Source organism: Mustela nivalis (assembly GCF_964662115.1).
Source record: "Mustela nivalis genome assembly, chromosome: 4".
In the NCBI taxonomy this organism is placed as follows: Eukaryota; Metazoa; Chordata; class Mammalia; order Carnivora; family Mustelidae; genus Mustela; species Mustela nivalis.
The window spans coordinates 47,035,059-47,048,094 of record NC_139023.1 but is presented as its reverse complement, the minus strand read 5'-3'; the positions used below and the strand labels follow the sequence as shown (position 1 = coordinate 47,048,094).

The following is a 13,036-nucleotide window of genomic DNA, read 5'->3' as shown; positions in this document are numbered from 1 at the left end:
ATGTAGAAATCCAGTATATTTTGAGAGAGGGTGTTAGCAGAAGAAAGTCAAATGGAGTGCATTAAAAAAAATTACTGCCTTCAAGACAAAAATGAAAGTTAAAAAGTATTGCGGTACCTGCTTGGCTCAGTCAGGAAAACCATGTGACTCTTGATCTCAAGGCCATGAGCTCAAGCCCCACATTGGCCAGGGAGCCCACCTAAAATAAAAGTAAAAAAGAAAATTAAGGGGCGCCTGGGTGGCTCAGTGGTTAAGCCGCTGCCTTCGGCTCAGGTCATGATCTCAGGGTCCTGGGATCGAGTTCCGCATTGGGCTCTCTGCTCAGCAGGGAGCCTGCTTCCTCCTCTCTCTCTCTCTCTGCCTGCCTCTCTGCCTACTTGTGATTTCTCTCTGTCAAATAAATAAATAAAAATCTTAAAAAAAAAAAAAAGAAAATTAAGAAGTATTTCAAATCAAGAACATCAAAAGTGGCATTAAATAAAGTGAAAGTGCAAAGGCCAAATGCCAAATGATGAGCAATAGCATTTAGTAAGTTGTTTTTAAAACAATTCTGACTTTCTGAGATTATATCCTCAGTGCATCGTTTGCATCACTGACAGGACACTTAAAAAAAAAAAATACCTTTAACCACAAGTGGCTTAAACACCTTTCTGGAAAGTATAAATGTGTCTGCCAGATCAGTGGAGGTTAAAAACAAAAAAACAAAAAAACAAACAAAAAAAAGGAATTAGAAAAGAAAAACAAACAAAAACAGAAGTGAAAACCGCAGCTGCTGGGGTGAGTGGGGCAACCCCATACTCAGCAAAGATTCCTGCCTTCCGGGGTCCAAGAGCTCTCGATCAGTTACGGGAATGGACCTCTGGTCACTGCATCTTAAAACTGGTAGAATGGACTCCAGCCACGCAGCAGGACAGGCCTGTTCCTCGGAGAGGCCATTTTCAGGTACGGATAGCCTGGCAGCACATCGCCCTACAGCTAACGTGGAAATGTGGCCAACAGACCTATGGCCAGTTTCAGTGTGAGAGAGAGCCACGGATAAAGACAGGCCTTCTACTTTTTTAAAATGGAAAATAGCCTCAGCCCAAGACCACCATCAGGAAATTAAGATGAAAAAGGGAAGGGTGGGGAGTCTAAGAGAAGAAGCTTTTCTAGAAGCAAATAAAACCTCTCTATTGATTCCAAACCCCACCTAGAGCCTTGATGGCTTTCAACTTTTATTTTATTTTACCTTCTTTTTAAAAAGAATTTGTCTGCTGCCTGCCTTCTCTCTCTCCCTCTTTGTCTTCCTTCCTTCTTTCCTTCCTACTTTCCTTCTTTTCTTCCTTCTTTCCTTCCTTTCTCCCTTCCTCTCTTCTCTCTATCTCTCTTTCTCAAAGAGAAGCGAGTTGGTGTGTGAGATAGAATTGGTTCTCCACCAGTTTGCAAATGAGGGCCTTTGAACAATTCCCTTGAGCCAGCTCTATCCATTGAAAATGATGACAGCCGCTCTCAGGATTGTCTTGAGGATTCAAGGAAATGGTGGCCGGGGATGTGCTTTGCAAGTGACACAAATGTGGGGTTATTAGTGTCAGTTTGGACAGGGAGGAAAAACTTACTGTCCAGGGCACACACTTCTGAGTGTCTGATTGAAAACTCACAGGTCTCTTCCTCCCACCTCCTTCCATAAGACAAACATCCCATGCTGCTGCCACTGGAATGTTCCAGAATCATGCTCCAGTTTTAGAGATGCTGATCTCCTGTAATTACTTGCTTTCCCCCTGCAGATGAACCCCAGTTTATCTGGTTCATTTCAATACTAGTCAGGAATAGGTCTTTAGCTTTAATATAAACGGACCAACATTTTCCTGCCTAATCCTCCTACTTCCACAGCATAGACCACAAAACAGGAGAGGGCACAACAAGACAAGCCTTCTCTTTGTATTCCTCCAGGGGCTAGAGATAAATTCTCCTTCCGTGAGATAAACAGGCGGGTTGCCTGGAGTGACTTCTGTCCGGAGCTTTCTGTTATTCACACCAACTAAATTCTTCTAACTCCATTCACACAGATTGCTTATACCTTCTAAACTAAAATACCAAAGGCTTTTTCCCATTGTGTAAGCCATGGTATCGCTGATATTTTAGGCAGTATTTTATTATTATTATTTGTACTGTGAAATCTATTCAGTGACATTTGCTGTATCTATAACAAACAAACAAACATACATACATACATAGAATCTCTTTTATATGTTGCATATACAGAGCAATGATGTATATTAGAGATGAGCTTAAACATATTTTGCATATATAATAAATTTACATAATTCATCTATTTTTTTATGTACACAAAGTAAGTTTAAACCTGTGTATGTCTAATCTCAACTCCCCAGATTCAAATTTAGGGTGGTTAACAGGTACTTCCGTGACATTTCTAAATCTTGCATCTCCAATTATATAAAAGAAACATCTGCCTACCTAACCAATTTAACAAAAAGAAAATAGGCAAAATACCGAGGAAGCCTGGCAGCCTTGAATGTGAGAAGTAACACTCTTCAAATGATAATGCCGGGTTCCCCAACTGTGATCTCATTAAACTTCACAACACTCGGACAAGGGATTCAGTCACCGCTTTTATTTCTCTTTTCAGAGAAAAGACAGTGGAGATCCAAGGAGATTTAGCCAATTTTCAAGGTCACTCACACACAGCATGGTAAAGAGGCTGCAGCCAAACACCTTGTCCTGCTGGGCGGTAGTAACCCCACTGGTCAGTGGTAGCTGTCCCCACAGAGGAGAGGGGGCATCGGACCCCTGTCAGAGACTTCATCCTCTTGGGAAATTTTACAGAGCCTTTCTAATTCCTCCCAACTCTGGCTAAGCATTCGAATGATTGTATTAGAGCTCTTAATACTTTCCCATATCCCACCAAAACTGAGCTGGGGAGAAATGTTTAAAGTTTCAAGAGCACAGAGATCGAACAATCGCTTCCATTTTTTTTTTTTAATTCCGCTGCAAAGGAAGAAATGGGAAAACTGTTTGTGCATTTCAAACTTAAAATTTCAAAGTTGACTTGCAGAATCACAACCTCAGCTCCCCTCAATGAATAGGTAGGGATTTGCCCCTTCGTTGGGAGTTCTGAGGAAGGCTTGCGATAGGTCATTTTCATATATATGCTATGTGTCTCACTAGTGTGAGAAGGAAAGCTGGATTGAAAAACCTCTAGCCATATTCTTTATAATATTTTTTAAAGCTTTTATGTAAATCTCCCAATTTTTGGCAATGCTTATTGTTATTTCACAAAACCCTCTGCACTCGGCGTGTTAGTTATAACTCTTGTATTATAGGGACTCGAGAGGGGCAGTGACTGCTCCCCACAGGACATTTGGTAATGACCGAAGACATTTTTGGTTGTTACCACTGGAAGACAGGGTGCTGTGCTATTGCCTTCTAATGCGCAAAGGCCAGAGATGATGTTAAACATCCAATACACAGGACAGCCCACCACAATAAAGAATGATCCAGGCCACCATGTCCCCAGCACCAAGGTTGAGAAATCCTGCTCTATGACAATCATGGTCAAAGTTCAGGAAATAGTCGCCTTTCCCTTTCCTTTCCCCTGCCCGAATTCTGCCCCTTCAAGATTTATTGTTGTCTTAGAACACTAGGCATTGTAATAGCTTGAACCAAACATGTTTTTTCAGATCTTTTGCATCTCCAAATGTTGACTACCTGGAGGCTGAGAAGGCTATTATGATGCATTTTATTATTAGCATTATAAATGGAGTCAAAAAGTTTATATTTTGAATTTATCTGTATTTCATCTCGGTTGTAAATTGAAGCCCCAGCACACAAAGGCCACACATCACCTTTCAGGGGAGAGATTATGCCAGTTGGTTGGGTGCCTTGTGTTCTATTAAAGTTAAAACCAGGCTTCCCTGTCAGGCCGTTACAGTTAAACACATTCAGATCTGCAAGCAGCAAGCAGGAGCTTCCTGCCCAAATGGCTCATTGTGCGCAGAGGAAAGAGCAGATCCGGACCAGTGGAGCATGTCCCTCTGCCACCCCTGAGCATCCTCCCTATTATCCACTCAGGCCTGGGAGACCAGCCTGCCTGACAGCTCACAGCTGTCAGGGGACACCTGTAATTGAGTCAAGCTGCTGACCAGGGACTGTGTAAAGGCAAGAATAAGAACTTTTAAAACCCTCTTCCTCATATATCTCTGAGACCCACAGGCCCCACTGTGAAATTAGATCTCTTCCTGTCCTCCACCTATCCTCTCCCATGTGTCAAATTTACTTTTAAGGACAAGTCTCCATTAAGATCCCAAGGCCCTGCCCTCACTGTGCTCACTCTACCCCTACCACACTGACCGTCATTCTAATCTTCATGTAAGTCATACTCTCTCCCACCACAGGGCCTTTGCATAAGCAGTTCTCATTTCCTCAAACTCCCCTCGCCTCCCCCGCTGTACTTAGTGAACTCATCTGTTCATTTAACAGATATCAGCCTAGACAACACTTCCTCAAAGACACTTCCAAGACCTAAGTCAAATCCTTTTAACACACATTTCTATCATACCACATTCCTCCTTCAAAGTATTCACACTGATGAGGTCTTACAATTATTTGAATAGTGTCCATTAGGACACATCACTGTACACTGAGCACCAAGCACAACACTTGTCATATAGTTGGTGCTTGGTATCTCTTGCCTGATCATCTAATTAAACAAATGAACAAATGAATGAATGAACAAATGAACAAACGAATGAATGAATGGAACAATCCTAAGATCTAAAATCAAGAACAGAGCCATAGATATGAAAGTGTGTGTGTGGCATCTGGACTGTCAGTACTTGGTATTTAGATTATTGCAAGGAGCAGAAGAGAAACCTTGCCTACAAAAGATGCAAATGAAAAAAAAATTGTATACTTCACTTGGAGCATCATTAAGTTAGAGAACAACTCCCACACTCTGCTCTAAGATGAAACCAACATCCAGATTCTCATTGCAAACTTAGCTTCCCTAGAATTCCTAGAATTTTCTTCTTCTCCCTCATCCCACTGCGCCATTCCTAAACGTGAAATATCCACAGCTGTGCCATTTCTTTACATTTTTGGGGCGAGGTCAACTTTCCTTCTCCAGTTGTATATTGTGCAAAACCCAAAAGGCCAGCACTACCATTTGAGATATTTAAATATGACTTTGAGAAATGAGTCTGTCTTAGATATAAAAGCCTACAGTCACCATGATGAACATGACTGCAATGTTTAAAATCCCTAAATAAAGAGATGCAGCACTTCCTGCATATTCATTGCTGAAATGAATATTATATATGATTCCTGATTTGGGAAGTATTCAAATAAGGCAGTCAAAGGGAATGTGGACTGATTTAACTTTTATCAATGAAAGCCACTCCACTTGACCAAACGAAGAATTGCCTCCTCTAGTATAAAGAGCAATGTGTACATAGAAGGCAATTCTATGTATCAGTCTCTAAGCAAAGCTTTATTTTTATATTATTGTGTCATTCTATGCATAGTCCCCAAGTGCCTTGTTAGTGACAGCCACTCATTAAATCACTTAAACTATCATATAAAAATAAAGATGGATTTTAAGCTACACTGAGCCAGTCAGTCAGTTAGCAAATACTGATTACTCCCCATGGAGTCCCAAGAATTCTTATAGATGAGAAAGGTATGTATTAAAGAAGTATATGGTCCATTTCCTTGAAAGGACTTAGAAGCTTATCTAAGTGACAAATAGATGAACCTGTAAGTCAAAATAAGATTGTTCAGATAAATACTATCTTGGCAAAATGGATTGAAGGTCAACAGTGAATCCTCTTCACATTCAGCCAATATGACTCAGATGCTATACCGGGTAGAGGAGGGGGAAGCTGTTCCATAAATATTAAACAGTTTGATGAAAGCCTAGAAAGTCATGACCCTGAATGAAGAAGCTCTAAGAAGTAGCTTGGTTGAACTCCTCCAACTTGGACAAGGGAAACCTCAGGATAAAGTTGGTATGTCATCCAGAAACATCATTTCCCATCTTGGTCATAAAATTTATAACATTTTTGAACATGGAAACAAACACAGCTATGTCATGGAGAAGAACAACAACAACAAACGCCTTGAAAAGGTGGTCAGAAGGTGGGAGTACAGATTGGTTCAACCACTCTGAAAAATGATTTGGAACTACTAAGTTAAAATATGCAAAACACAGGATCCAGTAATCTACTTCTAGATATAAACCATCCTAAATTTGTGTCCAGGAGCACCATGGTACTCACAGGAGTATTCATGGCAGTACCGGTCATAATAACCACAACTGGACACAGCCTACACCCCCATCGACAATGAAATGTGTAAGTAAATTGTGGTGCATTGTATAATAGACACCCGGCAATGAAAATTACCAGATGAGAACTACAGAAAGCATCATAGATGAATCCCAAAATCACGTTAGATAGACAAAGACATGCACAAAGGAGTGTTTGATTCCATTTATATAAAATCCCCAAACAGTCAAAACTGAACAATAACATCAGTGGTCAAAATAATGGTTGGTTTCAGGCACCTGGGCGGCTCAACTGGTAAAGCATCTGACTCTTGATTTTGGCTTAGGTCATGATCTCAAGATTGTGAGATCCAGACCCACATCCAACTCCATGCTCAGTGGGGAGTCTGCTTCTCTCTCTCTCTCTCTCTCCCTCTGCCCCTGCCCCCAGCTCACACCTTCTCTAAAATAAATAGACAAATATTTTTTAAAATAATGGTTGGTTTCCTTCAGGAAGAAGATAATGAGGCACAAAGAGGTGAGGGTAGGGCTGCCTGGGTATTTGCTTACCTGGAGGTCATATGCCTTGTGATAATTCATTAAGCTCTGTATTTGTTTTGCGTATTTTTTGGAACGTGTTATTGTATTTCGGTGAAACCTTTTCTTAGTGGCTCTTTGAAAATAAAAACACTAGCATTCAAAGAAATGTATTACTTGTGGGTAAGAATACATCCCACCCCCAGTAGCCCTGAGTTTGCAGAAGTACGTGTTCATCCTCTGTAATTAAGCTCAAGAGGCATCAGCTCAGGTGATGATGGGGGAGAGGAGTTATCCTGTAAGACCTGGAAGCCAGAAGGTAGTTGAAAGTTGGCCAGGTTCTATTTCCTAGCCCTGGGAAGAATCCATCAGGAGCACTATTGCCGGGAACTGTGCCAAATGTAAGCACTAAATTGGGATTACCTGAAGAGACTGGAAACAGATTAATCAGCCATGGGGGCAGAAACTGGGTATAAGTAGAGAAGCCAGAGGGCAGAGCCCAATAAATGACACCAAAGGACAGTTTTAACTGGCAAACCAGTGTAGAGGAAGTAACTGGAGATAAGGTGCTGAGAACTGTAAGAGCAGGTCAGAAAGGAGAAGATGGGTCACAAGCTGGGGGCCGGGGGGCTAGGGCTGCTTTTCCCCATGCTGCCATGTTCTGGCATTAAAACCCCCAGTAATCAGAGAAATCAGAATTTGAGTCTGGGCTTCTAGGTGGTGAAGAAAGTGTATTTGTCAAAGTAGGAGGATGGAACACATTTTGTCTATCTGCTTGTGAGCTTGATTTATAGCTTCTACGTTTTGGGGGTTATGGCATGCTGACCTTCACTGTACTCTCGACCCAGGGGCTATCGATGTTAGGGCTGGACCTCCTAAAGCTTCATATTCCTCCCATAGAGGAAACGGTTCTCTGGCAGATAGCATATTTTGGTCACTGCTCAAGCTTTTCTAGAATTTTTAGGAACACTGACGTTGACGTATCAATACTGGTTATGAGCTTCCCCCCAGTCCCCAGAGATGGGCAAACTCCACACTGATAACACTAAAGGACAGATGTATTTATGCCAATAAAAATGCTGAATGGGACAGGAGTAAGACTGGAGTCTTGCAGGAACACGTAAGAGATCACCCTAAGACTGATGTCCGCACAGTAGTCTATATATGGCGGGGGGAGTGGTTTGACCATCAACATGACCACTTAGCTGGCTCTGTCCTGCCTGTAAGGACATGGTGAAAGGTTTTTAAACTCTGCTGAAACCAATATACCTGGTGTCCCTGATCTCAGACTCAGGGACCCCTGCAGAGCAGAAATGGTGTGGTTGGGCAAACTTACCTGCTTCCTGGTGCTCAGTGTCTTACTGCCTCTTCTGTGCATGATTCTCCACTCTATTTCCCACTACTGGCAACTGGATTTGGCCACTTGATAAAGACAGAGGTGAACAGCACAAAAAGTAATGGGGCAAGCCTTCACAGTGATCTCCGAAGAGTCTGGTCTGATAAGAGAGATGGCGAAGAATTCAGGGCAAGGGTCAGCAGATTTTCTCTGCAAAGCATCAAATCATAAATATTTCAAGCCCCTGGGTCATCAGTTGCAGTCACTGAACCCTGTTTCAAAATCAGTCATGGTGCAAAAGCAGCTCAGACAATAGAGAATGGAACTATGCAGCTGTGTTCCAATAAAACTTTATTTATAAAAATAGGTGGTCATCCAGAAACCACCCACAAGTCATAGTTTGTAGCGTGTTTTAGGGTATAAACACCCCCTGAGATGAAGCCAAACACTTTAGGAAGTGAATTACTTTTCTGAGTCAGTGAGAAAAACAACACCGTCACCCCATATCACCCTTAAGGCAAATCTCAGTGAGAGGGCATCAGAAGAGCTCATCCAAAACACCAACCTGAGCCTTTCTCAGCCTGAAAACCTTTGGGGCTCGCAGTCCCTGGGGGTCTGGCTCAGTCACCCTGCCTTTTCCCATTCTGTGTCCCTCTCGCATACACCATGCTGTTCAGCTGCACAGAATTCCTCACTATGTTCTTGTTAGCTGGGCACAGTCCTGTCTCCAAACATTTGACTGTGCCAAGACTCCCTTTGTTGCTTTCAAACTCGTATTCATACTGGAAGACATTGTTCAGATGTCTCTGCCTCGACATTTTCCTGGCGTCCTGAGGTTCAGTTAATGTCTGTTCTTCTCTGTTCCTGTCTGATGCACCCTAGACAGACCTACACTTTGTCAGGACAACTTTGGGGTAGCTGCTTCTAATTGATATCTAATGGATTAACCTTATCTCCTCTCATATTTTAAGGATCTGCTTACTCCTTCCCCACTGGGCTGTGAACTCCTTGCAAACCAGCCTGTGCCTTGTGATGCTTCCTTCCCCTGGGATTAATACTGACCGCCAGGAAAGCATGAACACCTGTTGGCACAACTCTTAGCTCAGTGCAGAAACCGGTGGTGCTGGGGGCCACCAGGGTTCTGGGGAATGACTCACAGTTTCCGCTGTCTGCTGTTTTTCTAAGACACTTCCCGTGGCTTAATAAGTGACTCTTCCTGACAAGGCACTTGGGAACTCTTCATAAGTGACAGAATGATATTAAAATCAAATCAGGTTCAGAGGTAAATATACCAATCTCTCCTCTACCTACGTATATGCTCCCTTCAAATCAGGAGAGATAATTGTTTTAGTTTACACAGCTGTTGTGTATTTATGCACATGCATTTTCTCTTGGAAAGACATCTCATGAAAATCTCATTCTTGTATTAGATAGGGGACCAGGTTGCCTCTCCCTTTTTTTTTTCCTTTCTTTTAATGAATTTCCTAGATCTTGTTGATTCTATCTGAAGCTCCATTTAGAACACCAAAGGGATAATATATTCAGTGGGTGAGCCACTCCGAGTGTGGCTTCAGTTCCTCGAAGTGCCTCCGAGGGTCAAATGCCGGGAGAATGGGGGCTGGAAATGACAGGTGTCCCCAGGCTGACTTCTACATCGGTTACCCAAGGAAAAGGACGAATCAGTGTTTGAGATGACACAAGTGAAGCTATTAGTTGAAACTGCCACATCCAGGTGCCTGCAGCATCCCTTTTCCAGATGCTGCTCTTTCTGCAAATGAATAAATAGGGCACGCAGGACTGCGGGGCCGGCTGTGTCTGCCCTGCCACCAGGCTCACCCAAGGAGACAAGTGCAAGCCTCCTCTCCCTGCTCTGCCATTCATTAGTCTTCACCTCAGGCTTGCCCTGGGATGGGAGACTGGGAAGCCAGGCCACCTTTTTAATATTTTTTTTTCTCTTAGGGCCACCTTTTTATAATTTACACACAAGCACCTTACAGATCAGGACTGGCCTCAAGGAAAACCAAGGCAAACATTGCAAAGACAGGGCACACCCCACCTGGACCTCGATAAACCATCACTTCCTCTAAAATGTCACACCGCCTCGTCTTTTTCGCTTTATCAGCGCTGAGAACTCCTGGGGAAACATTCGGTCTCCAAGAATCCCCTCAGTGGCGGAGGGAGACCAACCCCCGGTCCCTTCCTCCTGGCCTCTCCAGCACCGGCAGCGCTTGCCTCTAGGCGAAACCTCTGCCTCAGTGGACCTCCGCGAATCTGCCCAGTGCATGCTAGCCGGCTCGTCAAGGTTGCGGAGGCCACGAAACGAGAGGAGAGGGAGAAGAGGTGGAAATTGGTTTCTTCTAGGCTTGCCTGATTTCCTCTGGGCCCTGAGTATGGCAGGGCATAAATAGATAATCAAAGATTTTTACTTTCCCAGGTAAGAATTATGTAATCAGAGGCTGCTTCTTGCTTTGTGTTTTGAAACTTCACTGGAAGGAAATTCTCCTCGCGTTCTCGATTATACTGAGAATATATTTCCACTCTGCTTTTACCTGGAAATCTTCATGCTCAAGTCAGCAGCCTCTGAAGCTAATCAGATAATTCCGTCTAAATTCATACACACACTGGAGTTTGAAAAAGAATGTCTTTTAAGATCCTCTGTAGCGTGCGTGTGTGCATGTGTGTGACGCGAGCTGTCATAAGATGACATGGATAACTCATTTCAAAAAGAACCTCGTTTCCCTCTCCCAGATGCCCTGAACCAGAACCATGGCCCCCTCCCCAGTCCGTCCCAGGGCTTCAAAAATAAGAAGCTGCTCTATGCCCCACCCCCATTCGAAGAAGGCAGACTTTTCAATGCCTGTTAACAGGGGGAGTAATTTCTTCCCTGAGTGTATGGATTCTGATTCTTGGAGGCTGCGACCCCCCCATTGCTAACGGCCCCCAACTGTCCTCTTGGCCCCTGAGATCCACCCTCCTCCTCCTGGGCATCTCCACATATTTATCCCCGAGCCGGCCCAGGGCCACTAGTCCAAACCAAACAAACGTCCCCTCTGTCCCACCCTTGGCCACCAGCCCTCTTTCTCCTGCATTTCCTGCAACCCTGTGAGTCAGCCCAATCATTCAAGAGAGAAGTCAGATGCCCCTGATCAGAAGTTCTCTTCTGGGAAACAAGGCTTACTTCCATTGTGCCCATAGCCTGAGTGCAGGCCTGCACACACCAGGTCAGCGAGGGGAGCCTCCTCCTTCTTGCTGGTCCCCACATCCGGGCAGTTTTGTCCTCCTCCATTCCCTACCCCCTTGACTTACTTAGTTCAGGTGCTTAGCTTGTTTCCCAGAGCTCTGCGAACGTTGGGAGGAGGTATGGTTCAGAGTGCAGGCCCGGAACTAGACTACCAGGGTTCAAACCCTATCCCTATCCCGTCTTAGCTCTGGGACTTGAGTCCCGTCAGTTCATCCTCGGTGCCTCAGTCCCCATATCCTTAAATAAAATGATGTCTTGTGGGCATTTGGAAAGAACAAGGGCTGGCAGGCTTTTCCTATAAAGGACAAGGTAATAAATATTTCAGGTTTTGTAGGTCAAAATGCAAAATGAAGGCTATTATATAGGTACTTCTAAAACTAGAGAGAAAATATATTTCTGCAACTTATATTATTGACAAAGTTCAAACTATAATAATAATCGAGGACACTTTTTAAATAATACAGGTCTACTAATGAGACAGTGAAATTCTTTTTGGGGGAGAGGATAGGAGGGAGTTAACATTTTGCTTAATGAATGTTCAAAGTTAGTGTTCCCAATCATCAAAATCTATGGTCAATGTTCACCCTTAAAAGTCATTGTCAGCTGGTGGGCTAGAAACAAAAACAGGTGTGGGCCAGATTGGGCTCACAGACCATAGTTTGCCTACTCCAGGGAAAGAATAAAATAGATGGTGCTATGTGCTTAATACACTGTGAGTATTCAAGCGATGTGGATTATGACAGTCACTTCTTACCATCCTACCCACTTTCACCTTTGGCTTCAGCCAAGTAAACACTTAGGGCTCCCTTTTGTCGCCTTATCTCTCCGAGCCTCTGCTCCCCCTGTGCCGTAAGCCCTCACCTCCTTGGCAGTCCTCTCCTGCCCTCTCCTTTCTTCTACATCTTCCCATTCTCAAGGGTTTGGCCACTTTCTCTTCAAGGTCCTGCTATGGGCCCTACAGAGCCTCATCCCTGCTATTGTAGCAATTGATGGTTTCCCTCTTCCCCTTTAAACTACCAGTAGAAACCCATGTATTACACACGGTGTCTCTAGCTTTGAGTGTGATTGCATTAAGCGTTTGACAAATATTGGCCAATTAAATAAACAGCCTTCTACGTGCCAGGGGAAGACTCAGCAGAAAACTTCCTTGACTGCCCTGGCTCCCAGGGAGCTCTTGGTTCTCTGGGTACCTAAAGCATTGAGCCCTCATCTATTTTCTTATTGGAGACACATTCTAGAATGATGGCTAAGTGCCTTGGCTCTGGGTACAAATCCCAGCTCTGTCACTTCTGGCTTTGTGGCTTTGTACAAGTTACTGAACTTCTCTGAATCTCTCCTTCCTTGTGGTGGAACGGGGATAAGGTTGGTACCCACCTTGTAAGTTGTTTACAGATTAGATGAGATAAGGAATACAATGCGCTCAGCACAGTCAATATCTCTCTATACATTTTTAAGATTTTACTTATTTATTTGACACACAGAGAGAGCGGGGGAATACAAGCAGGAGGAGTGGGAGAAGGAGAAACAGCCCTTCCACAGAGCAGGGAGCCCAGTGCGGGACTCGGTCCCAGGAGCTTGGGATCGTGACCTGAGCCAACAGCAGACGCTTAATGACTGAGCCACCCAGGTACCCCTAGTCAATACTCTATAAATATTTGTTGCT

General features: G+C 43.8%; 1 long non-coding RNA gene across 1 annotated transcript; it reads left to right on the top strand.

Moving 5' to 3' along the window:
- Positions 1-511: 511 nt before the first annotated feature.
- On the top strand, positions 512-12,495 carry LOC309862645. The gene is made up of 2 exons (XR_014310624.1): positions 512-942; positions 10,092-12,495. It is a non-coding gene; the product is annotated as an uncharacterized lncRNA (long non-coding RNA).
- The last annotated feature ends 541 nt before the right edge of the window (positions 12,496-13,036 follow it).